Raw genomic sequence first — 25,532 nt, 5'->3', positions numbered from 1 at the left:
GCTAATTCCCCAAGTGAACTGAGAGTTCAGTCTTGTAAATAACAGCTAATATTTACTGAGGCCTCAGTGGGTACTAGGCACTGTATTCACCAAGCCACTTGAGTACATTTTCTCATGGACTCCTCCTAGCAATGCTCTGACAAGTGCTATAGTTATTCCCATGTTACAGATGAGGGAAATTGAGGCACAATGTTCAACTAATTGACCTGCCTGGAAAATGGTGAAGCTGAGATTGGAATCCAGGCAGTGTAACTCCAGAAATCACGGGTTTTTGTTTTTGTTTTTAAGGTTTTTTTTTTTTTTGGATGTGGACCATTTTTGAAGTCTTTAATGAATTTGTTAAAATATTACTTCTGTTGTTGATATTCTGGTTTTTTGGCCATAAAGCATGAGGGATCTTAGCTTCCCAACCAGGGATCGAACCCACACCCCTGCAATGAAAAGTTTAACCACTGGACCTCCAGGAAGTCCCAGAAATCATATTTTTAGATGGTACTCAACACTGGCACTCGAGTGAGACCTGCCCAGATGCTGTTCTTTATCTTCAGGGGGCTTTGCATTTTTGGCTCAGTTGTGTTGATTTATAGTTTAATTCTCAAAGGACATCTTAGTTCCTACTAAGGCATTCTCTCTTTGGTGTCTTATGTTGTACTTTAATGTAAATTAAGTTTATATGAGACCTTGCAGCTCAGAGTTGAGTCAAGTGGGTAGAAGAAGCAGAAAGCAAGGACAAAAAGCATGGTGTACTACAGAATTAAGTTGAATAGGTTACATTACACAGTTTCAGGTATGCTGAGAGATAAATAGTAATTCCTAAAAAATAGTCACATAGAGGAAAATCCTGGTGAATCATAGTGCATCAAATAAGCATTAGTATTGTTCCTAGTTTCATTGCTATAAAAGTCTTGTACTAAATTCAGAATTCTCACTTAATACTTTATAGATGCCTTTCAAGTAAGATATATTGATTATCCACCAGATATGAGGTTCTTTTGGAGATGGAAATGGCAACCCACTCCAGTATTCTTGCCTGGAAAATTCCATGGACAGAGGAGCCTAGCAGACTACAGTCCATAGGGTTTCAAAGAGTCAGACACAATTGACTGAACATGAGGTGCTTTTACAATTGGCAGAAGTTTTCAAATGAAGACACCACATCCTTTCTACAACAACAGAATCTGTAAGGGTCCACTGCAGCTTCCAGGAGCCCTCTGGGTCATCCCAGAGCAAAATCAAAAGTGACATCAGGACAAGAATGAAGGCACTTGGGGCTGCCCTGAGGTCCCCCTCGATGTTTACCCAAGTAGAATGTGGGTGTGCATAGGGAGCCCCCACCCTCTGTGTTGGTATTCCAAGGGACTCTAAGAGAGTTTGAGAATGAGCACCCTTCTTCGCTATTTAAAACTCTTAAATGCAATTCAAGTACAAGATCTCACCACTTCAGCGGAGGGAACTCAGTCTCCTGACAGGAAAACAGCTTGCACATTCCACTTGACTTCAGGCCGGCTTTCCTGGGGAATCATGTTGCCTTGGCTGCAGCGCTGAGTCTCTGCCTCAAACCCTCCCAGAAATGTCACAGCAGTACAACCCAGTCCCAAACTTGCTGAGCCTGGAATCCATGCCAGTAACTTGCATGCCATAACTCAGGCTGTTACAGAACATCTCTTGATATTAGGTTGGGCTGGAGCCTAGCCCAGGGAGGAAAAAAGAATTTGGTGACTATTTCTAGCAACATTCTTTTAACTTGGGGTAGAATGAATATGTAACTTCAAAGCAGACTGGCAGGATAGCCCCTCTTATGTTTACCACTGGTGCCTTTAACCACAGTCAGAACCCATGTTTTCTCATCATGGTGGTGAAACATGTGCCCCCAATATTTTGACACAGCAATATTAGAAGAATGCAGGATGTTAGTTTAATTTTCAAAATTAGCACTCGTTAGAGAGTAGATGATTTGCATAAGCATGTTCTTATTTTGTGATAAGAACCATTCATTTATTTATCTTTTAATTGTCCCATATGTATTTTATTTTTAATATTTATTTGTTTATTTGGCTGCTCTGGGTCTTAGTCGCAGCACACGAGATCTTCCAACCTCACTGTGGCATGAGGGACCTTTAGTTGCAGAATGTGGGATCTAGTTCCCTGATTAGAAATCGAACCTAGGTCCCCTGCATTAGGAGTGTGGAGTCAGCCACTGGACCACCGAGGAAACCCCCCTAGAACCACTTACTTTTATCTTATTTTGTTTATGTCTTATTTCTACAAGAATCACTCTCAAATGATAGTAGCTCATCTCTAGCTCCTGAATTTAAACACCGTATGGCAAGAGAGTCCTCAAACATGTACTAATGAGTTTGGATTGTGTCTTTAATGAAACCCATTTTGTCTGTATTGTTCTCTGCAGAAGTTTTGTATATTCACTGAGTGAACCAGAAATGCTGGCATCAATATCTCCAAGATCCACAGTTTCACTGATTAGGTCATTGGCCAGAAATATCTGACCATTACCCCAGTTTTGTCCATATTTTAGATTATATGATGGGGGCTGTCTTTTTTAAAACTGGGATTACGTTTTCTGCTCTACATTTTTGACTCAGTTGCCAATGTTAAATCTTAATAAAAATATGTAACGCACAATCATCAGATCGTGTATTCCTCCAAAACATGATTTGTTAAATTCCCATTCATCATTAAGCATCATCTTTATATAAGGCATTTTGTGTGTGTGTGTGTGTGTATATATATATATATCTCCCTGGTAGCTCAGCAGTAAATAATCTGCCTGCAACACAGGAGACCTAAGTTCGATTCCTGGGGGTCAGGAAGATCCCCTGAAGGAAGGCATGGCAACCCACTCCAGTATTCTTACCTGGAGAATCCCCATGGACAGAGGAGCCTGGTGGGCTACATTACAGTCCATGAGGTCACAAAGAGTCAGACACGACTGAATCGACTGAGCACAGATTAAACAGAGAGGTTATATAACTGTAAACATTGTACACTCATGTCACCCAAGCCTATAATGCGTGAACAGAACGCTACAGCTCATCAAATAGTGTATCTTTCTTCAACTGTATATTAGATTTTCTTCTCTAGATTCTCTATCACTTTTATGATGGCTAATGTGATTATGGGGGATAATAGAAAATAGGAATAACAGACATTCAGAATCCACAAATAAGCCAAACCTCATTTGAGTAAGTGGTTTCTGCCTTCCCTCCCTAGATTGTCAGTCCATTGATATCTTTTCATTATCCTATTTGAGGCTTCCCAGCTGGTGCAGTAGTAAAGAATCTGCCTGCCAGTGTAGGAGATGTGGGTTCGATCCCTGGGTTGGGAAGATCCCCTGGAGGATGGAATAGCAGCCCACTCCAGTATTCTTGCCTGGAGAATCCCACCGACAGAGGGGTCTGGCCAGCTAGAGTCCACGAGGTTGCAAAGAGTCAGACACGACATAGCAATGGAGCACACACACATTCTCCTGTTCATCCTCAAGCAGAGTTCTTAATAAGCAATGGAAATACAGATCGACTAAAACTATAGAGAAAGAAAGATTAGAGGATCCAAACAGCCACAGAGCTGAATGATTCATGGAACATGATTTGGAGGTGAAAGTACTATGATCCAAAGGATATTTTTGTGAATGTTAATTATTTACATCTATTTACATTATTTAAATGTTAAATATTTACAGATATTTATAATCTCTGTATTTATTAGCTGAGGTATGTAGAGAATAAAATTACATGGCAGTTAATGAAATAATGTTTTTAACATTCCAGCTTAAGCATGGTCATCATTTCAAAAGACTTTCTGGAATGACAGACTCTGATATGTATCCTAAACCCTACCAGGGAGCTAAAAGGCTCTCCCAGGATTTACTGTCACTTGAACATCTCTAACTTTATTTTCAAGTTGTAGGTTTGGTTTAGTCACTGTTGTTTTGTCTACTGGTGATCATCAAGAGTATTCTAGAAATACACGATTTGGCACCTCATTTTAAAATCGTATGAAAAGTGTGAGCAAAAGAAAACCATCATTTGTAGTTCACTTCAACCCGTCTTTTTTTCTTCAGCCTAATATGGATATAAAATGTATCTGGCATTAGTGTTTCCTAGCATGGCTGAAGCTTGCCAAACTGTTTGGACCTGTGCACAATGAATCCTTTATTCAGTAAATATAAAAAGACATACACTTCAGAACAGCTCATCACATTCCTTCTAATGTTGCTTGTGAATATTTTAATATATGCTAAGTATTTGAATTTATTTTCAAAATGGTAAATTCATTCTTTAAATTGTTGCCCTTTAGGAGTTTTTAGTATGTATTTGGGAGGTTGTGAACTGGATGTGCTAATTATGATCACTTTCACACTGGATAAAAATTCAATATTTTCCTGAGTTTCTCAAACTTATGTATTAATGGCTTTTTGACATCACGTAGGAGTTATCTCAGAAATAGAGATTATTGTGAAGCCCAAGCTCTTGCCTGTAGATACTGATTCTGGAAGACCTTAGTTAAATGAATAGTGTGATTTTTTTTGTTGGGTTTATTATCCTCAATATTAAGCACTTGGAGGAAACCCTGGATGTACCTGGTAGGTAGTGCTTTTTACTGCTAATAAGATTTGCATGTGGTTTCTGAGTCTGTTCAGAAAACTGGCAAAGGTTGAGAGTGTTATTAATCCCACTCTGCAGTGTGGGCAGGTAATTGAGAATTACTGTTGACTGCAAGAAGAGGAGACCTACTTTAGGCTTTGTTAAAGGGATATTAACTGTAGGAATATAGCAGACCCTCTCCATTCCAGCTACCTCTGGCCTTCTCTAGGAAATACATGCAGTATTCACAATGGGGACAATGCACTGTAGCCTCGTTGGTTGCGTGCATGTGCGCTCAGTTGTTCCCGTCGTGTCTGACTTTGTGCAACCCTATAGACTTATAGCCCTCCAGGCTCCACTGTCCATGTGATTCTCTAGGCAAGAATACTAGAGTGGGTTGCCGTGCCCTCCTCCAGGGGATCTTCTCCACTCAGGAATGGAACCTGTATCTCATTTGTCTCCTGCATTGCAAACAGACTCTATACTCACTAAGCCACCTGGGAAACCCAAGGCCCCTTTGTTTAATATCCCAATATTCTAATGTTTTTAGAATAGTCACATATATAACAAATTCATTAGTAGTAATATTTGCCATTATTACAAATAAAGCTCCAGATTTCTCCTTCATGTAGTTCGGTTTGAATAAGTGTTCTTAGTGGCTTTCTTCCATGTGATGATTCAGGGAACCAGGCCCATTTCATATTAGAGTTCTTCTGTCCTCTTAAATTAGAGTCCTCTGTTTCCAGCCAATGGGAGTGCAAACAAAAAGCTTGAATGAGCACATAAAGCCTTACGATATAGGGCTTCACTTTTGTTCACATCCCATTAGCTAAAACTTAACCATGTGTTTAAAGTGAAAGGAAGTCTGGGAAATGTAGTAAGCTGTGTTCCCAAGGAGGAAGAGAACACTAGTGGTCTTTGCCACACCCACAACTTCATATGTTTCTTAAAGTGAAAGAAAGCACCAACTACTGGGGACAGGCTTCTAGGGCTAGCTTTATCAGTATGGAATTGTGAAACATTTAATAGGCAATAACCTCTTTACACATATGCAATATGACACCATGCTCATGGCAGAAAGTGAAGAGGAACTAAAAAGCCTCTTGATGAAAGTGAAAGAGGAGAGTGAAAAAGTTGGCTTAAAGCTGAACATTCAGAAAACGAAGATCATGGCATCTGGTCCCATCACTTCATGGGAAATAGATGGGGAAACAGTGGAAATAGTGTCAGACTTTATTTTGGGGGGCTCCAAAATCACTGCAGATGGTGACTGCAGCCATGAAATTAAAAGACGCATACTCCTTGGAAGATAAGTTATGACCAACCTAGATAACCTAGATAGCATATTGAAAAGCAGAGACATTACTTTGCCAACAAAGGTCCGTCTTGTCAAAGCTATGGTTTTTCCTGCGGTCATGTATGGATGTGAGATTTGGACTGTGAAGAAAGCTGAGCGCCAAAGAATGGATGCTTTTGAACTGTGGTGTTGGAGAAGACTCTTGAGAGTCCCTTGGACTGCAAAGAGATCCAACCAGTCCATTCTGAAGGAGATCAGCCCTGGGATTTCTTTGGAGGGAATGATGCTAAAGCTGAAGCTCCAGTACTTTGGCCACCTCATGTGAAGAGTTGACTCATTGGAAAAGACTCGGATGCTGGGAGGGATTGGGGGCAAGAGGAGAAGGGGACAACAGAGGATGAAATGGTTGGATGGCATCACTGACTCGATGGACGTGAGTCTGAGTGAACTCCGGGAGTTGGTGATGGACAGGGAGGCCTGGCGTGCTGCAAGTCATGGGGTCACAAAGAGTCAGACACAATTGAGCGACTGAACTAAACTGAACCTGTTTACCTTTTGTATTATTTGGCCTCATAGAGGTCACAGTCTAAAATAAAAGATTTTGTTGGTGGTGCTGTTTAATCACTAAGTCATGTCCAGCTCTTTTATGACCCCATGAACTGTATCCCTCCAGGCTCCGCTGTCCATGGGATTTTCCCAGGCAAGAATACTGGAGTGGGTTGCCGTTTCCTTCTCCAGGGGATCTTCCCAACACAGAGATCAAACCTGTATTTCCTGCATTGGCAGGCAGATTCTTTACCACTGAGCCACCAGGGAAGCTCCAAAGACAAGATAGACATCACATAAACAGGCTATTTGTACAGTTACAAAGTGATATAGCTCCATGAGAGCATGGACTATGCCTCCATGGCTCCTAAAACAGTGCTTGGTGCATAGGAGACACTCAGCAATAGTTGTTGAATAAATGCATGCCTAAAGGCATGAACAAATGAATGAAACTATATGATGGAAACAAATAGAGGCTATGAAAAAAAGCAGTAGGGTAAACTAAATTCTTTGAAGCCATCAGAGGAAGCTCCTTCTGAGGTAATAACATTGTCAATGAAACCTGAAGGGTAAGTCCAGTTCAGTCACTCAGTCATGTCCAACTCTTTGCGATACCATAAACCACAGCACGCCAGGCCTCCCTGTCCATCACCAACTCCCAGAGTCCACCCAAACCCATGTCCATCGAGTCGGTGCTGCCACCCAACCATCTCATCCTCTGTCGTCCCCTTCTCCTCCTGCCCTCAATCTTTCCCAGCATCAGGGTCTTTTCAAATGAGTCAGCTCTCTGCATCAGGTGGCCAAAGTATTGAAGTTTCAGCTTCAGCATCAGTCCCTCCATTGAACACCCAGGACTGATCTCCTTTAGGATGGACTGGTTGGATCTCCTTGCAGTTCAAGGGACTCTCAAGAGTCTTCTCCAACACCACAGTTCAAAAGCATCAATTCTTCGGCGCTCAGCTTTCTTTATAGTCCAACTCTCACATCCATACATGACTACTGGAAAAACAATAGCCTTGACTAGACGGACCTTTGTTGGCAAAGTAATGTCTCTGCTTTTTAATATGCTATCTAGGTTGGTCATAACTTTCCTTTCAAAGAGCAAGCATCTATTAATTCCATGGCTGCAATCACCATCCTCAGTGATTTTGGAGCCCCAAAAAATAAAGTCAGCCACTGTTTCCACTGTTTCCACATCTATTTGCCATGAAGTGATGGGACTGGATGCCATAATCTTAGTTTTCTGAATGTTGAGCTTTAAGCCAACTTTTTCACTTTCCTCTTTCACTTTTATCAAGAGGCCCTTTAGTTCTTCACTTTCTGTCATAAGGGTGGTGCTGTTTGCATATCTGAGATTATTGATATTCCTCCCAGCAATCTTGATTCCAGCTTGTGCTTCCTCCAGCCCAGTGTTTCTCATTATGTTCTCTGCATATAAGTTAAATATGTGGGGTGACAATATACAGCCTTGACGTACTCCTTTTCCTATTTGGAGCCAGTCTGTTGTTCCATGTCCAGTTCTAACTGTTGCTTCCTGACCTGCATACAGATTTCTCAAGAGGCAGGTCAGGTGGTCTGGTATTCCCATCTCTTTCAGAATTTTCCGCAGTTTATTGTGATCCACACAGTCAAAGGCCCTGGCATAGTCAGTAAAGCAGAAAGAGATGTGTTTTTGAAACTCTCTTGCTTTTTTGATGATCCAGCAGATGTTGGCAATTTGATCTCTGGTTCCTCTGCCTTTTCTAAAACCAGCTTGAACATCTGGAAGTTGTTCATGGTTCACATATTGCTGAAGCCTGGCTTGGAGAATTTTGAGCATTACTTTACTAGCATGTGAGATGAGTGCAATTGTGCGGTAGTTTGAGCATTCTTTGGCATTGCCTTTCTTTGGGACTGGAATGAAAACTGACCTTTTCCAGTCCTGTGGCCACTGCTGAGTGTTCCAAATTTGCTGGCATAATGAGTGCAGCACTTTCACAGCATCATCTTCTGGGATTTGAAATAGCTCAACTGGAATTCCATCACTTCCACTAGCTTTGTTTCATAGTGATGCTTCCTAAGGCCCACCTGACTTCACATTCTAGGATGTCCAGACCTAGGTGAGTGTAAGTTATCACATGAGTGTGAGTGAAGAATGAGTAAAATTTAGCAAAGAGAAGAGTTAGGTGTTAGACACATTTTTGCAGATCGGGAAAACATCAGGTTCAAAGGATCTGTTTTGATACATTCAAGAGCACAAAAAAGGCTAACGTAACAGGTATGTAGAGGAACTGGGTGGTTATGGTTCAAGTTGGACTATAAAAGTAGGCGAAGACTGTACCAATCAAGGTGCCTGTAATATGTTCAGCCTTTTTGCTCTTTTCTGCAGGCACAATGAAAAGCCAGTGAGAAGGATCCTGAAGGAAAAGGATTGATGTGATCATATGTTCACTTTAAGAGAGCATTCCTACTTTCTGTGAAGAATGAATTGGAATAAGAGTGGAAGTAGAAAGTCTAGGAAGCTATTTCATTTGTATTATTTTTAATTCTTATTAAAACATAGTTGATTTACAATGTTGTGTTAGTTTCACGTGTCCAGCAAAGTGTTTCAGTTATACATATAAGCATATATGTTCTTTTTTGATTCTTTCCATTATAGGTCATTAAAGATATTACGTTTAGTTCCCTTGTTGGTTATTTAAATATAGTAGTGTGTATATTTTAATCCCACACTCTTAATTAGCTCCTCCTCCTCCTCTCCTTCTCCTTTTATACATACGAAATATTACTCAGCCATTAAAAAAGAATGAAGCAATGCCGTTTGCAGCAACATGGGTGAGCCTAGAGATTATTGTACTCAGTGAAGTAAGTCAGACAGAAAAAGACAAATGTCATATGATATTGCTTATATTTGGAATGTAAAAAAAATGATACAAATGAACTTATTTACAAAACAGATATTGTCTCAGAGACATAGAAAATAAACTTATGGTTACCAAAGGAGGCTATTTCAAATCATCCAAATAAAATGACTAAACCGGCAGTGGTTTAGAACAAGATGGAGGCAGAATAGATGGAAGGACTTGAAACACATGTTTTGGGTAAGAGGGAGATTGGAGCAGAAGGACATTGGCAGCAATCGAATTTTCTGGTTCTGTTCTGAATGCTTATTCTCTTTGAAATGCCCTTACAAAGACTATACTACTGGTGGCTGAGACAGTAAAGAATCTGCCTGTAATGCAGGAGACATGGGTTTGATCCCTGGGCTGGGAAGATGCCCTGGAGAAGGGAATGGCAGTATTCTTGCCTGGAGAATCCTATGGCCAGAGGAGCCTGGCAGGCTATATAGTACATGGGTCGCAAAGAGTTGGACACAACTGAGCAACTAACACTTTCACTTTCACTACTCAATGTAGACCTTTCAAAATATTTAGTTTTGCTCCTTTCAGATATTTTTAGAAGTTTTATCCCAACACGGAAGATATGCTTAAAGATCAGTCAAATAATTGACATTTAAAGTTTGGCCAAATTCTTGAGGTTCTTCAAAACTCACTCTAGACTATGTTCTAATTCCGTTTCTCTTTGTCTTCAAGAAATTAATTAGACAAATTACATAATTAAAGTGGAGGACTTTTTATTTTTGTGTGTGTTTATATGTGTGTGTGAATGTATCTTTGGGGTCCAAATATTTTACCCATAAAAACTTTTTAAAGGTAAATTTTGGACCATCTTTAGTATCTTCTTAACGTGGTACTGTGTGTTTTGGTATAATTTTTCAATTTAATGTCTTAGGAAGTAATCCAAATATGGTAATAGTGTTTAATCTTTATCCTTGAAGCTAGTGTTCTCCTATTTCAGAGTCAGTTGTAATGGCCCAGGCCTTTATTAGAATTTCTTTGGAGATAAGAAGGCTCTGTACCGAGGACTGGAAATATGATGCTCCTGAATTCTGTTCTGCTCTCCTCCATTTCTCATTAGTTCTTGGCTTGCAAATTTATCTCTGTCTGTATTTATCATCTTGAATATGCACATCATAGTGATTTCCCAGACAAGTTAGGCGGGCTATGTCAGTGTTTATCCATCAGCTTTTAAGACAATCTGGGCAAAGGTATATTATGATCTTAGGAATTGATGAGTCTGCAAATTGGCTTCTTCGCACATGTAAGAATGGCTGTGAATCTTTAGCAGACTTCTTTCATGGATGTTATACACACAATCAGTGAAATACATCCAGTAGGTTCCCTGTCTCTAAAGATAGAGCCTCATTTCTGGGATTCTTCTGGCAGTGACTTTTACTTGTGTGAAATGTTTCCATTTTAAGTAATTTGAATAATTTTTACCCAAAATGTGCTGTTAGTGCTACAAATCCATGGATAAAATTCTTTTATGGCCTATTGATCTTTGGAGAGAACAAACTCAGAGACTAAGTGTGACTTCTACAAAGAAGTTTTTGCTCGTTTCTGCCAAGCACATGGATGTTTATAATCTCGCATTTTCATTTTGTATCTGATGTGATAGTCTTTACTTTTCTCTTTGACAAATGTCCCATTGTGTATAAAAACACTTTTCCAATACTCTTTAAAGACATTTCTTTGTTTTTCCCCTGCTCTTTCCTGTCATGTAGATACCTTACTCCAAGATTATGCTGTAAGTAATCCAAAGCAACCATAGGAAATTGAAAAATCTTGTAAATTGACTTTGTTGTCTTGACACTAGCTTGTATGTGAAGGTAGGCTAGGAATATAAAAATCACATAAAGTTTGCTTTCAGATTCCACGGCACTCTTTATAAATCCAGTCAGGTATTTGATTACTTCACTTATCTCAAAACTGGTATTTCTCACTCTTCCAAAAAAAAAAAAAAAAGTAGGGTGCAAGGCTCAAAGTTTTAGATAAGGTTAATTACACAGGAGAATTTGAGAGTCAAAGGAGTCTTACATTTTTTAAAAGATTCCCCACTGCCCAGCACAGCCAAGCCAAATCTCAGATTACATTGTATTCTGGCCCTTGGAACACAAAGCGAACATCCTCGCGTCCTAAAAGCAAAGTGTTTGAAGAGAAGTCGACCTTCCAAGCACCTGAATTTACTGCCAAAGCACTAAAAATGAACTACAAGCAGAAAAACTGAGTCAGATGAACTCTTCATTCTATGTCAAGGGTGAAGGTCCAGTTCCATGAGTCAAGAGAAAACAGTGAAAGAGGTGTGTGGGTGTGTGTTGTTTTCCCCACTTGTGCACACCTGCTCTGCTCCTGCACTGCCCTTGGGACATGGTCTTTTTATAGTAATGGTGGTAATTAGATGCTCTTTCCTTTTTAGATCCTCTTAATCATCTTTGGGGTTTGGAGCCAATGTCTCTACCTCAAAATAGAATGAAAATTCAGGTTCTTACTTAGCCTGTGGCACTCCTGGTCACTCCTAGTATTCAGTGAATATTTATAGAGTTTGGAGACAGACACTTTACCAGGCCTACATGAAAAAGCTGCTACAATTGAGTATTTATGAATATCTGTTCTATTGTCAGTAAAGAGCACAAAGTTAGTGCATTGAATCAGACTCTTGGGTCTGTTAAAAACATGTTTTTTTTTTTTTTCCTTCTGTTACAGTGATACCAGGAGATGTGTTATGAAAGAATGTAGTTATTCTTCTTACTATCAGATTAAGAATTTGCCTCTAAATCCTAATGTCCATTAGTAATTTATTACAACTCCAGGATTTATGAGTCATTAGAATGTTTAAAAATTGCATTCCATTTTCAACCTAGTCCTCATAATATTGAATACATTCTTATGGGTCTTAAACCTTTCTGAAGTTTCAGTGAATTTCCAGTGGATAAGTTTGTTATTATCTTTTCCAGATCATTCAAAGCTTTTACACTTCAGATCTTCTTTTTAATACTCTGTATTTTCTAATCTGTCTTTATGCAGGTACCTCCCAATTCTCTTTAGATATTTCATATATTATCTTGGGAGCTGTGGTAGCAAGAACTACAAATAGTACAGTGTTTTTGTAAAGTGGTCAGATTTTTTTATGAAAAATTGTATTTATGATTTCATTTCCTTATTGCCTTCCTCATAAGACCACTCTGAGGACTAATGAGATAATGCTTAGAAAGTAATTAACACAATGCTTGGCATGGTAAGCAGTCAATGTTCATTGTTGCTATTGAATTTTTATGACATTTTAATGACCATACACCATGGCCAGCCACTTTTATTTTTTAAAGCCTGAGTTCCCCTGATCCAATAATATGGGATATACTCCAGTCAGATGAACATTCCTAGCACTCATGTCTGGACTTGACGGTTTCATTCACTCAACAAATTCATTTAATGAGTATTGTAGAAATTGAGCTAAGTCCTGGGACTACAGCTCCCAGATACAAGGTCTCTGTATTGGAAGAGCCTACTACAAACAGGGAAGACTGACAATGGACAGGCAGTTACAATAAGGCACCAGGTGAGGTACAGGATCAAAGGGACAGCATAGAAATGGGAGCCAGCCTGGTCCAGAGAGCAGGTAGGCTTCCTGAAAGAAGTGATGGTAAAGCTGAGACCTAGGGGTAAGTAAGAGTTAGCCAGACAGAGGGGGCAGAAGAAGGACAAAAATGGAAAGATTACCAGAAGGAAAAGTACATGTAGTACTAGGAGATGAAAAAAAATGCTATTTATTGAGGAACTGAATAAAGTCCTGTATGAATGGAGAGTGGAGTAACAGAGAAAGCTGGAGACGTGGGAAGGCACCAGATCTCAGAAAGCCCTGGGATTTAGGTCAAGGAGTTTGGACTGTGTCTTGCAGTAGCTGTGAAACTGTCAGTGGTCATTCATCTAATACCATCCAGCCGCCTTGACTAGATTCTGTGTGATTTAGCCCCATGCTTTTTTGTTGCTGTTTTTGGTTTGGTGGATATTTTCCTTCTTTTTTTTTTTTTAAAGTTGAAATATAGTTGATTTATAATGTGTTAGCTTCAGGTGTATAGTAAAATGATTTAGTTATACATGCCCACTCACATATATGTGTTATAGATATATCATTTTTCAGATTCTTTTGCATTATAGATTACTACAAGATATTGAGTAGATTTCCCAGTGCTATACAATAGGTCCTTGTTTATCTGTCTTAAATATAGTAGTGTGTGCATGCATGCTAAGTCGCTTCAGTCGTGTCCAACTCTTTGCAACCTTATGGACTGTAGCCCGCCAGGCTCCTCTGTCTATGGGAATTCTCCAGGCAAGAATACTGGAGTGGGTGGCCATGCCCTCCTCCAGGGGATCTTCCCAACCTGGGGATCGAACCTGCGTCTCATGTCTCCTGCTTTGGCAGGCAGGTTATTTACCACTAGTGCCGCCTGGGAAGCCCCATATATAGTAGTATGTATACGTTAATCCCAATGTATTAAATATGTATTAAATACATCCCAGCATATTGTTTTCTGTGTTTGTGGGTCTGTTTCTATTTCATAGATAGGTTCATGTCATATTTTAGATTCCAGCTAGAAGCAATATCATCTGATATTTGCCTTCCTCTGCCTGACTTACTACACTTAATGAGATCATCTCTAGGTCCAGCCCCAATGTTCTGAAGCCCCGTTCCTATTTGTTTCCCCTACATAATCCTGCCCACTGTCCTAGATGCTCCAATGTTCGCTTATTTCCTTGACTAAAATGTCCTTCCTCTAACTCTGCACTTCAGTTCAAGAATCGTCTGTCGATAACTGGTGTGTGCCAGGCACTGTGCCCCTTCATCCCTCCAATATCTTTTTATTCATTCATTTATTAATCCTATAAGTGTTCATAAGCACCAGCGTGTAGAGGGAGCCATGCCATGTTTATTTTTCTAAGCACCAGGCACCATGCTATGTCTTTTTAAAAATATTGATTTATTCATGGCTGTGCTTGGGTCTTGTTGCTGCATGCGGGCTCCTCACGTTGCAGTGTGTGCGCTTCTCATTGCAGCGGCTTCTCTTGTTGGGGGCACGGGATCTGGGCTTGCAGTCTCTGTAGCTGTGGCGCACAGTCTCAGCTGCCCCAGGCACGGGGAATCTTCCCAGAGCAGGGATCCAACCCATGTCCCCTGCACTGGCGGGTGGATTCTTAACCACTGGACAACCAGGGAAGTCCAGTGCTACCTTCAAATGACATTTCTTAGTGATGGCCCACAACTGGACCAATCTCTTCCAGTTTTATTCATCCTCTTAAATCCAAATACCGTAAGTGCCTCTCTCCTCTGGCTCTTGGTGCTTTTGATGCTGCATTACAGGTGATTCCTTCATGAGTCTGAGTAATGAGTAGTGTCTTTATTACTCTACAAGACCTCTATGCTACTGGGGACAGAGTCCAGGTCCAATTTATTATTGTATTTTCCAGAGTTCATAATTTTGTACCATGAGCTGTAGTGCTCATAATAAATACATAAATGCTGAATATGTTTTCTGAAAATGGATAAGAATAACCTTATTTTGGTACTTTCTAATGACCCACATTGTCAAGCAGAGCAATTAATTTTTTTTAAATGATTAAGCCTGAATCTAGAACAGTTACTCTAAAAAATATTGTTCCTTACAAGAGTCCAGGATTTACATCCAAACCCCATAAGTGGATAATATGTCATTAAGAGTTTCACGTGTAAAGTTCTTGACACTGTATACCCCCATGATCATTTCTGTACTCTACCTTTACTTATGCTTTTTGTATATTCTTATAATTATATTCTCTCAGAAAAGACGAAAATAAGAGTAAGCTTCCTACTTGTTGATTGCTAAAAATAAAATTCTTCCTGGCCTTACCTTTTCACTTTTATAGCTCTCTGCCTAGATTTACGGCTAGCATTTCTAGTGGTTACTGCTGCATTTTCTAGGCACACTAGTTGCACTTCTGGCAGGCTCTGTGATTCACAGAGAATGTTGGAGGTGTTTCCTGATTGTCTTCATGGCGAGTGCTGTAGTTGAGGCTTGATTCTCTCCAGTGAATTAATGGTTTGTTTGAATAAAAGGACAAGGAAAAACCACATAACCCTAAGGAATTTTAAAGTACCACTGTGGAATCCATGCTGGAATTCCAAATAGTTTTGAACTAAATACCCATGATAACATGTCTTCAGGTACATTGGCCACTTCAGTTTGCACTTCTATAGACTTGCTAATGCTGTTTGAGTTTTATCTGAAACTGTGTAAAAGGGTTGGAGGACTTTCCTTGTCAGGTATTAGAGGCTGTTTCAGGTATTTTCTAACACCAGCATTCGGAGTGTTACACAGAGAGGAAGTCTGGGTTAGGGAGGTGGCTCAGCAAGGGACTGTGGACTTAGTTATGGGCTTGGGTGGCCTCAGTCATTCACCTGGTTGGTGTACATAATTTTCTTTTTGTGATTGGACAGTGATCTTCCAGCTCGATATTCTCAAATAGCTGATACAACAGAGCTGCTGTGAATCGACAGGGAGGATGTTTTCACTTAGGAAATGACTCTGTACGAATGTAAATTGGTACAAACACTATGGAGAAGAGTATGTGTGTGTTAGTTGCTCAGTCATGCCCAACTCTTTGCGACCCCATGGACTGCAGCCCACCAGGCTCCTCTGTCCGTGGGATTTTCCAGGCAGGGATACTGGAGTGGTTTGCCATTTCCTTCTTCATGGAGAATAGTATAGAAGTTCCTTAGAAAACTAAGCCCCTTCCCTGGTGGCTCAGATGGTAAAGCGTCTGCCTGTAGTGCAGGAAACCCGGGTTCGATCCCTGGGTTGGGAAGATGGCCTGGAGAAGGATATGGCAACCCACTCCAGTCAGTACTCTTGCCTGGAAAATTCCATGGACTGAGGAGCTTGGTAGGACTACAGTCCACGGGGTCACAAAGAGTCAGACACGACTGAGAAACTTCACTTTAGAAAACTAAAAGTAAAGTTACCATATGATCCAGCAATCCCACTCCTGGGCATATATCCAGAAAAGGTAAAAGTTCTAACTGAAAAGATACATGTACCCCAGTGTTCATAGTAGTACTGTTTACAATAGCCAAGACATGAAGGTAACCTAAGTGTCCGTCAACAAATGAATGGATAAAGAGGGTGTTGATTATATATATACACATATGTATATGTGTGTGAATATATATATATATATATATATATATATATATATATAATGGAATATTACTCAGCCATAAAAAAGAATGAAATAATGCCATTTGCAGCAAACATGGATGGACTCAGAGATGATCATACTAAGTGAGACGGAGAAGACAAATGATACCACTTAAATGTGGAATCTAAAAAATGATACAAATGAACTTATTAACAAAACAGAAATACTCACAGACTGAGAAAACAAGCTTAGGTTTACCAGGGAAAGGAGGGGATGGATAAATTAGAGATTTGGGATTAACTGATACACACTACTCTGTGTAAAACAGAGAAACAGTAAGGACCTACTGTATGGCACAGAGATCTGTAAGTTTAGTATCTTGTAATAATCTATAATAGAAAAGAATCTGAAGAAGAATATATATATATATTATATATATATATAATATATAGAGCTGAATCACTTTGGTGTATACCTAAAACACTGTAAATCAACTATCCGTTCAGTTCAGTTCAGTCGCTCAGTCGTGTCGGACTCTTTGCGACCCCATGAATCACAGCACGCCAGGCCTCCCTGCCCATCACCATCTCCCGGAGTTCACTCAGACTCACGTCCATCGAGTCGGTGATGCCATCCAGCCATCTCATCCTCTGTCGTCCCCTTCTTAAACTCTTAGATATAGAAACAGACTTGTGCGTTTTGCCAGTTCAGCTGTTTTTTCCCTTATATTTTCATGTTTTATCATAGAAATTTTTCACAGTTAATTTCTAAAAATATTCAAAGGGTCACTACTCTGGTTAAATTGTATTCTCTTTCCTATAAGTACTATTGCTATTAATAAATATTAATAAGTATACTATTATTATTAATAAATTCTAATGGGTAAATTTTTCTGAAAGTTAGATTGCCTGAGTATTTCTCTAAGAACTTGGTGCATTTGAATACAATAAAACTCTTGTTTTGTTGGAGTGTGAATAGGCCAGTCTTTCCAGGTGTCTTTAAAATGTGCCATGGAGTAGATAGACTCTCTGGGGAAAAAGTCAATATTTATATATACAAAAAAATTAAGTTGTCAACTTACCTTATTCTTAAACCTATCAACTTTACATTCTGTCCTTAAGCGAGCAGACAATGGATGCTTCACACAAACACCCTACACACACTTGTGCACACATGCACGTGTGCTTATGCACATGCTCACAGTCCTATTTAATTGTTGACTGTTTCTCTTGCTGCAGATGAAAGAACTAAGTTATACAAATGGACTTGATGGCCTTGACCTTAATTCTGTGCTTTAAGGAATTGCATTACAGGATGGCTTTATATCATTGTCAAATTTTTAAACAGTTAATAAATTCCTTTTATAAAGCTGTAGTTATAAATTCCTTTTATTTCTTTAATTAGACATATCTCAGTCATGAGTTCATTTCCAATTTTAGTTGCTAAACACAGACTGTCAGTCCTAGAAAAGGTGAAGTAAGTCATTCATTAAAGCAGTTCATCATGGTGAAGCCAGTGAAAGCTATATACTCTGTTTTTGTTTGTTTTATTGAAACGCAGTTGATTGAAAATGTTTCAGGTGTACAGCAAAAGTGATTCAGTTATACAGATAGGTAACGTAAAATAATGTATCTCTCTATATATTCTTTCTCATATCCCTTACCATTATAGGTTATTACAAGATATTGAATAGAGTTCCCTGTGCTGTGTCCTTGTGGTTATTCTATTTTATATATAGTAGTATGTATATGATAATCCCTGATTTATCCACAAGTTTATTTTCTATGACTGTGAATCTATTTCTATTTTGTAAATAAAATTTGTATTGTTTTTTAAGATTCCACATATAAATGATATCATATGATGTTTGTCACACTTAGTATGATGATCTCTTTGTTCATCCATGTTCCTGCAAATGGCAATATTTCATTATTTATATGACTGGGTAACATTCTATTAAATACACCATATCTTCTTTGAAAGCTATATACTTTCAGTTTTATCTCTCGCTAAGAATCACATTTAGGAGAACAGAGGGGCTCATCTTACCTTTGCTGTCTGAGAATCGTGTCCTTTTTCTTCCTCTGATAATGGCAAGGCCATACTAAAAGGACTTGAGATAAGCTGTCAGTCTCCATTAACTCCTTTCTTCTGTGCTTCCAGGTCAGAGAGCAATCTGAAGTTGCTTTTAACCCCCATGTTGAAGTCTTCCAAGCCCTGCCAGTTTTCCCAGACCATATTTTACAAATGTCACAGCTGCTGTCAATGGTGTTCGGTTCAGTTCAGTCGCTCAGTTGTGTCCAACTCTTTGCGACCCCATGGACCACAGCACACCAGGCCTCCCTGTCCATCACCAACTCCCAGAGTTTACCAAAACTCATATCCATCGAGTTGGTGATGCCATCCAACCATCTCATCCTCTGTCGTCCCCTTCTCCTGCCTTCAATCTTCCCCAGTACCAAGGTCTTTTGAAATGAGTCAGCTCTTCACATCAGGTGGCCAAAGTATTGGAGTTTCGGCTTCAACATCAGTCCTTCCAATGAACACTCAGGACTGATCTTTAGGATAAACTGGTTGGATCTCCTTATAGTCCAAGGGACTCTCAAGAGTCTTCTCCAACACCACAGTTCAAAAGCATCAATTCTTTGGTGCTCGGCTTTCTTTATAGTCCAACTCTCACATCCATACATGACTACTACTGGAAAAATTATAGCCTTGACTGGATGGTGGTTTTTCTTTATTTGGTTTCTCTGAAAGAGTAAACCCATGATATCTTAGAATATATAGGAATCCTTATTTTTGTTATGTTTCTTGGTAATAAAATGTAAAATAAAAGCAAGAGTAAATTCTAACTATTAGATGGTGAAGTGTTTTAACACTGTAATGCAGTTATCTAAAAGCTAAGTCAGCCTCTTTTATATAATCTTCCCATACCTGTTGTCTTAACATCTTCTAAATCCCAACCATTGGTATCAGATTATATAAGATTGCTATGCTACAAATGCTACAAAGCTTCTCCTAGCTTGCCCAAACTTTTCTTGCTTTTGCATGCTTTCCAAATATAGTCAGTTTTTTTTTAATATTGCTCAGAAACACTTGTCAAGAACTTAGATTTTAAAAATGCAGTTGTCAGAAAGTTAAATGTGGTATGAATCCGGTTCCTTTCACTGTCCAAACTGGGAATATTTTTTAAAAATTAACCCAAATGGGTGGCAAAAGTATTTGTCTAGTTTTGATCTCTTGTGAAAGTGTTCATATTTTACCACTTAATGTAACATTCAACTTTTTAAAGTAAGAAAGCATGCATATGAAAAATATCCGAAAAATTATTAAAATATAAATGTATTGATTTCCTTTAAAACATTTCTGTAACTTAGAATGAATGCACTAAATTTTGTATGGGCTTCCCCAGTGGCTCAGTGGTAAAGAATCAGCTAAAACTCAGGAGCTACAGGAGATACGGGTTTGATCCCTGTGTTGGGAAGATCCCCTGGAGAAGGAAATGGCAACCCCCTCCAATATTCTTGCCCTGAAAATTCCAGGGACAGAGGAGCCGGGTGGGCTACAGTTCATGGGGTCGCAAAGAGTCAGACACAACTTAGCAACTAAACAACAACAAAATTTTGTATATTATCAGTTTAGGGAAAGAAGAATACTAGAAAGAGATGTTAGGGGTGTATAATGAGCCATTCTCCAATAGAAGTCTCCCCAGAAACCTGTCTCAGTTTCTAAATTTGAAGGACAAAATTAGGTTGTTTATTTGAGAAGAAAAGGAGACATTGCATAGCTTTAAATGAAGAAACATTTAAGGAACTTCACCCTTTCTTCCAACAAGTTCAAGAACCAAGAACACCACCACCTTTTATTACTAGAAAAGACCCTTGGACAGTCTTTCACACTGGCCCATCTACCATCGATGAACCCTCTGCTCAGCTCTTTGTTTTCCAGCTGTGTTTATTAAAAATAAACTCGATAGTTGAAGTTAAAATGGATTAAAGAAGAATTTAAGGGTAAGAGATGAATGACTTTGGAACCCCAAATTGGCATCTGTTTGATTTGAGGCCTCCAAAGTCCTCAAAGTCTGGATTTTGCTTTTAATAAAATCCTTATTAAGTCAGAGTTCTATAGGCCAATGTGTTATGATCCAGTTTGGACAATCATAGTCAAATCCTTCTTGAGAGTGTCTATGTCTAAAACAGATCAGGAAGGTACAACCAGTTCATTTCTACAGAGGTCATTTCGTTCTTCTGTAAGAGTGATGAGAAGGAACTTCCTGGTGGTCCAGTGGTCCAGACTGTGCTCTCCCATTGCAGAGGGCACGGGTTCATTCCCTGGTCTGGAAGCTAAAATCCCATATGCTGCATAGCATGGCAAAAAAAAAAAAAAAAGAGTGATGAGAGGAAAAACATTTTCAGCATCTTTGGCTGTCCCTTTCAATCTTAGTAAAGTGACCATAATTAAATGAACTATGACAAATGCTCTTTAACCCCGGATCTAAAGTTGAGGTCAATTGGTGATTTAAGGTAGTATATCTTCCAGTGCTTTGAGTTACGTTGTACGATTCTTTAGTCTAGATCTCCATACCAACACCTCGAATAGAACTTTGAAGCTTGTCATTATTAAATGACCCACTACCGTGACGCCCTCCTTATCCCTTGCATGTGTGTATGTGTATATGTGTGTGTGTTTGTGTATCTGTGACTTCCCTGGTGGCTCAGACGGTAAAAGCATCTGCCTACAATGCAGGAGATGTGGGTTTGATCCCAGGGTTGGGAAGATCCCTTGGAGAAGGAACCCACTCCAGTACTCTTGCCTGGAAAATCCCATGGATGGAGGAGCCTAGTAGGCTACAGTCCATGGGGTTGCAAAGAGTCGGACACGACTGAGCGACTTCACTTTGACTTTCACTTTGTGTATCTGTATGAAAGAGACTGGAAGGAGATCAAATCAAATATCTTCTCAAGCAGCATTGTCCAGTTGAAATGTAGTGCAAGGTACACGTGTCATTTTCAATTGTCTAGTAGCCCCATTAAGAAATAAAAAGAAACAGATGAAATTAGTATAAATATATTCCACATAATCCAATATATCAGAAATACTATCATTTTAACATGTAAGCAGTAGAAGTTATCAACGAGAAACGGTTCATTATTTTTTGTTCTGTATCTCTGGACTCCAGTGTGTGTCTTACACGTCCAACCCGTCTTCATCTGGATGGGGCACACGTGAACCGCTCAATGGTCACAAGTGGCTCTTGGATTGAACAGCCTAAAACATGACCCCCTCTTGAGCTCAAGAGTATCCCATTTGAAATACCAAGCTTCTGACATTTCAGCTCTCCATCTGAATCTTTTTCTCCACAGAAGAAATCCATTTGGATAAATATGGCAATCCAGGTCCCAATGCAGGCACACCCAGGAACACACACGGGATCTCACATCGGAGCTTTAATCACACCTACCTGGATTTCCTTCTAATTAAACCTGAGAAATGAAATATTTCCCCCCTCCAGCGCTCTCTGAAGCGGCATGTGTACCTGTTATCTTGCACATTAATGGGTTACCGTATTTAGTGTTGTCAGAACTGCTGATTCATGGCCCTGCCGTTGCCCGCTGCCCCCCGGGTGATTGCTTGACAGCACGCCAATAGCAGCTGCCTCCAGCTTCTGAAAAGCTGACCTTGTAACAACAGCCACATTCTTTTGCTTGGTTTTGCTGACATCCTCTCAACTCAAAAACTGTTTTTAAAACAAAAGTATAATGAAGTACTGAGCTTCTAAAAGCAATTGTATTTCAGTTCATTAAATTATCTGAGTGTGTCAAGGAGGGGCAAACCAGCGAGGAAATGAATACACAGAGGGAACCATCCTTGAAAGTTGACATTTGAGCTAGAGGCATATAATACTCGGGAACAGGGTTTTAAGATAACGTGGGCATCCAAGTGAAACAAGGCTGTCACGGGATCTAGTTTTCAACTTTCTCAGGAACCTGTATTAGTTCCGTATTACTGAGCTATTTGAAATTCTGTTTAATTTTTTCAAAATTAATGTATCTCCTTCCCCACCCTAAAAATGCTTTCTTCAAGTTCAGCTTCTAAAGCAAAAGGATATAATGTGTTCTCCATTAATTAATAAATGAAAATTACTATCAAATTCTTAAAACAGGGATCAAATTAGGTGGTAACTACGAAGTACAACTCTAGCCAGTGGATAAGATGATGCTTCACATTGCATTCATCTGTAAACATACAGCACAATATATACCTTTCATCCAGCAGCTTGAACTGCTTGCCCTGCCTTTTGTTAGAGCACAACTTTTTTAGATTCTTTTCCTGGTGGCTAGATCTGAAACCCTTGTGCATTCTGTGTTAAGTCTTTACTCAGATTTCCCTACTCCTTCTTCCTGTCGCCCATTATCCCAGAGTCGAATATGATCTAACAGTAAAATTACCACGTGGTTCATATATCACATAAAATAGCTAAAGTCCGCTTTATTGATTTTAGGGAATTTCCAAAATATGAAAGTTTTCAATGAAAAAGAGTGGAGTGTTCAGCTAACTGTTATGGCACATTGTAACCACCAGAGGGCGATCAAGGCTCCTCTCTGTCCGCTGTTCCCACCCTTGCAAACCAGTGAGTGGTGACAGAGATGAGTGGAGGGCACTGTATATTGATCCATTAAATGGAAGGGAAATGAAATTGTGTCTTTGGAGAAATCCAAAATATGGTAGCCTGAAATCCTGCCAACGTGTTTTTTTATTGTTTTTAGTCGCCAAGTCGGGTCCGACTCTTTTGCGACTGCATGGACTGCCAGGATCCTCTATCCAGGTGATTTCTGAGGCAAGAACACTGGAGTGGGTAGCCAGTACCTTCTCCAGGGGATCTTCCGGACCCAGGGATGGAACTCTCATCTCCTGAATTGGCAGGTGGATTCTTCACCATTGAGCCACCAGGGAAGCCTAAATTCAGTTACCTAACAGCATTTCTTGTAAAAATCTGGATTTCCATCCTGAATATGAAAATAAGAAGATATGACCGTCCTTAGTCCATGGTTGTACGTGGGACAACCAGAAGGTGCTGCTCGCTTTCAACAGGGCCCACTTCATTTCAGTTCCATCACTAACACCCTATGATTTTTTTCCCACATTGAGACCAAATAGCATGTGCCGCTTATAGTCAAGCTTGTATCATTGATTTCTTGTTGTTAAGAGCTGTTTCATTTTAGATTTTTTCTGTTCTACTCAGGTAAATATCAAAAGTGATCCTCTTATAATTACAAGGAAAATAAGAGAAAGCATACATCTTTGAAGCGGTAAAGCATATTCCTAAGAGTAAAATAGGCAGGTAGAATGTCCCTGGGTCTCCTTCACTAATACCCACGTTTCCCCCCCATTTATTGATATTAGATGAATTTATGGGCTTAGAGTTTTCCAACACTCAAGAGTCTCTGCCAAATTCCTGTTGGTGAGAATGCAGCATACATGTTTTTACGTGTGCCTGTGCACACGTCACCCTTTATTGAGATAAATACAGACGTTCCCCCTTTTTTCCTTAGAGATTATTTACTTGAATTCAGTTTTCTCTACAAAGTGGTAAAATCTGGAGGACTGAGATTAGGACAAGAGCAAGTGTTGTAGGAAAGACATTGCTAAAGTGTTGGTTCCAGACCTTAGGCAAATGGGATTCCCGTGATTCCTTGTGATCTGACTTTCTGATCATAGTGTAACCTACTGGTAATACCCTGTTTCCCCACGTGGCTGTGGCAGGTGGCAGATCAGGGACTCAGAGATCATGGATCCCCATCAAAATCTCCTCTCACATTTGTCATAACTAACTACTGAGAAATCTTTCTCGTGATTGACTACATGAGGATTTGAAAAATCAGCCCATGAAGGGCAAGCTATCAATCTCTGTACTCAACTTGGTTGGAAAATATACATATCTGCATGTAGCTTGTCCTCAACAGAGGAAATGCAGAACTAAATTTAGATTGGTGCAGCATAAACAAATGCCAGCAAACACAGCTGACATTCTGAGTTACTCAAACCGTTGCTTCTTGATCTCAAAGCGAAGCGATAATATAAATATTAGTACTCATAGTTAATATTGGTTGAGACTACCATGTGTCAGTCACTGTGCTGAGGGGTCTCCTTTAATCCTTGTAACACCTCTTGGAGGGAAGATCTGTTGCTATTCCTATTTTAGAGGGTGTGGGAAAAGTGGATGACTCACTAAGTATTTCATGGAGATGAAATCAGTAATAAGGTGAGCGTTATCACCACTCTGCCCAACCTTAGAGCCTTCGCTCAAGCTCCTTACTATATTCTCGTCCTTTTAGGCCAGTGGTTCTCAAAGTGAAGTCTCCTAGACACTTTGTTGGGGTCTTTGAGGTCAAAACTATTTTAATAATAACTCTAACATATTACTTGCCGTCTTGACTGTGTAGACAATTGCACAGATGACAAAACAGCAATGGTGGATAAAACTGGTGGGATTTTATTACAAATCAAGGCAATGGCACCAAACTGTACTGGTTAGTAATCATCTTCTTTACTACCATGCAAAGAAAGTTAAAAAAACAAACAAACAAAAAAATGATAACAACAGCATGGTATTTGGTGTAATGGATTATGCCAAGTTCATTGATATGGTTTCAGATTTCATGAAGCAACTCACCTTTAAGGAGCAACACTTGAGTTTCAGTCATATCAAAGAAAAATAGCCACAACTGTCTGAAAGGCTATAAAAATACTCTATTCCAAACTGCACATCTGCCTAAGTTTGGAGTGTCTTCATATTCTTCAACCAAAACAACATATTGCAATAGATTGAAAGCAGAAGCAGATATGAAAACCCAGCTATCATCTTTCTATGAAGCCAGAAAATAAAGTTTTCCCAAAATGTAAAAGCATGCCCTACTTCTCACTACATTTTTTTTAGTTCTGGGAAATATTTCCTTTTTAAAAATATGTTATTGATGTTACATTTAAAGAGGTTTATCACTGTTATGTAAACACATTTATGAATAATTTTTTTAAATT

The 25,532-nt window shown here is 39.4% G+C and overlaps 1 protein-coding gene and 1 non-coding gene across 20 annotated transcripts in view; both read left to right on the top strand.

Annotated features, from left to right (window-relative positions):
• DTNA (dystrobrevin alpha) overlaps positions 1–25,532 on the top strand; it is a 453,431-nt gene that overhangs the window by 172,441 nt on the left and 255,458 nt on the right. The gene's annotated exons all lie outside the window — the stretch shown is intronic.
• Positions 16,089–16,160, top strand: TRNAY-GUA (transfer RNA tyrosine (anticodon GUA)). Its single transcript has one exon. It is a non-coding gene; the product is annotated as a tRNA-Tyr (tRNA).

Source organism: Bos javanicus, chromosome 24 (assembly GCF_032452875.1).
Source record: "Bos javanicus breed banteng chromosome 24, ARS-OSU_banteng_1.0, whole genome shotgun sequence".
NCBI classification, from domain to species: domain Eukaryota; kingdom Metazoa; phylum Chordata; class Mammalia; order Artiodactyla; family Bovidae; genus Bos; species Bos javanicus.
This window is presented reverse-complemented; position numbering and strand designations above follow the sequence as displayed.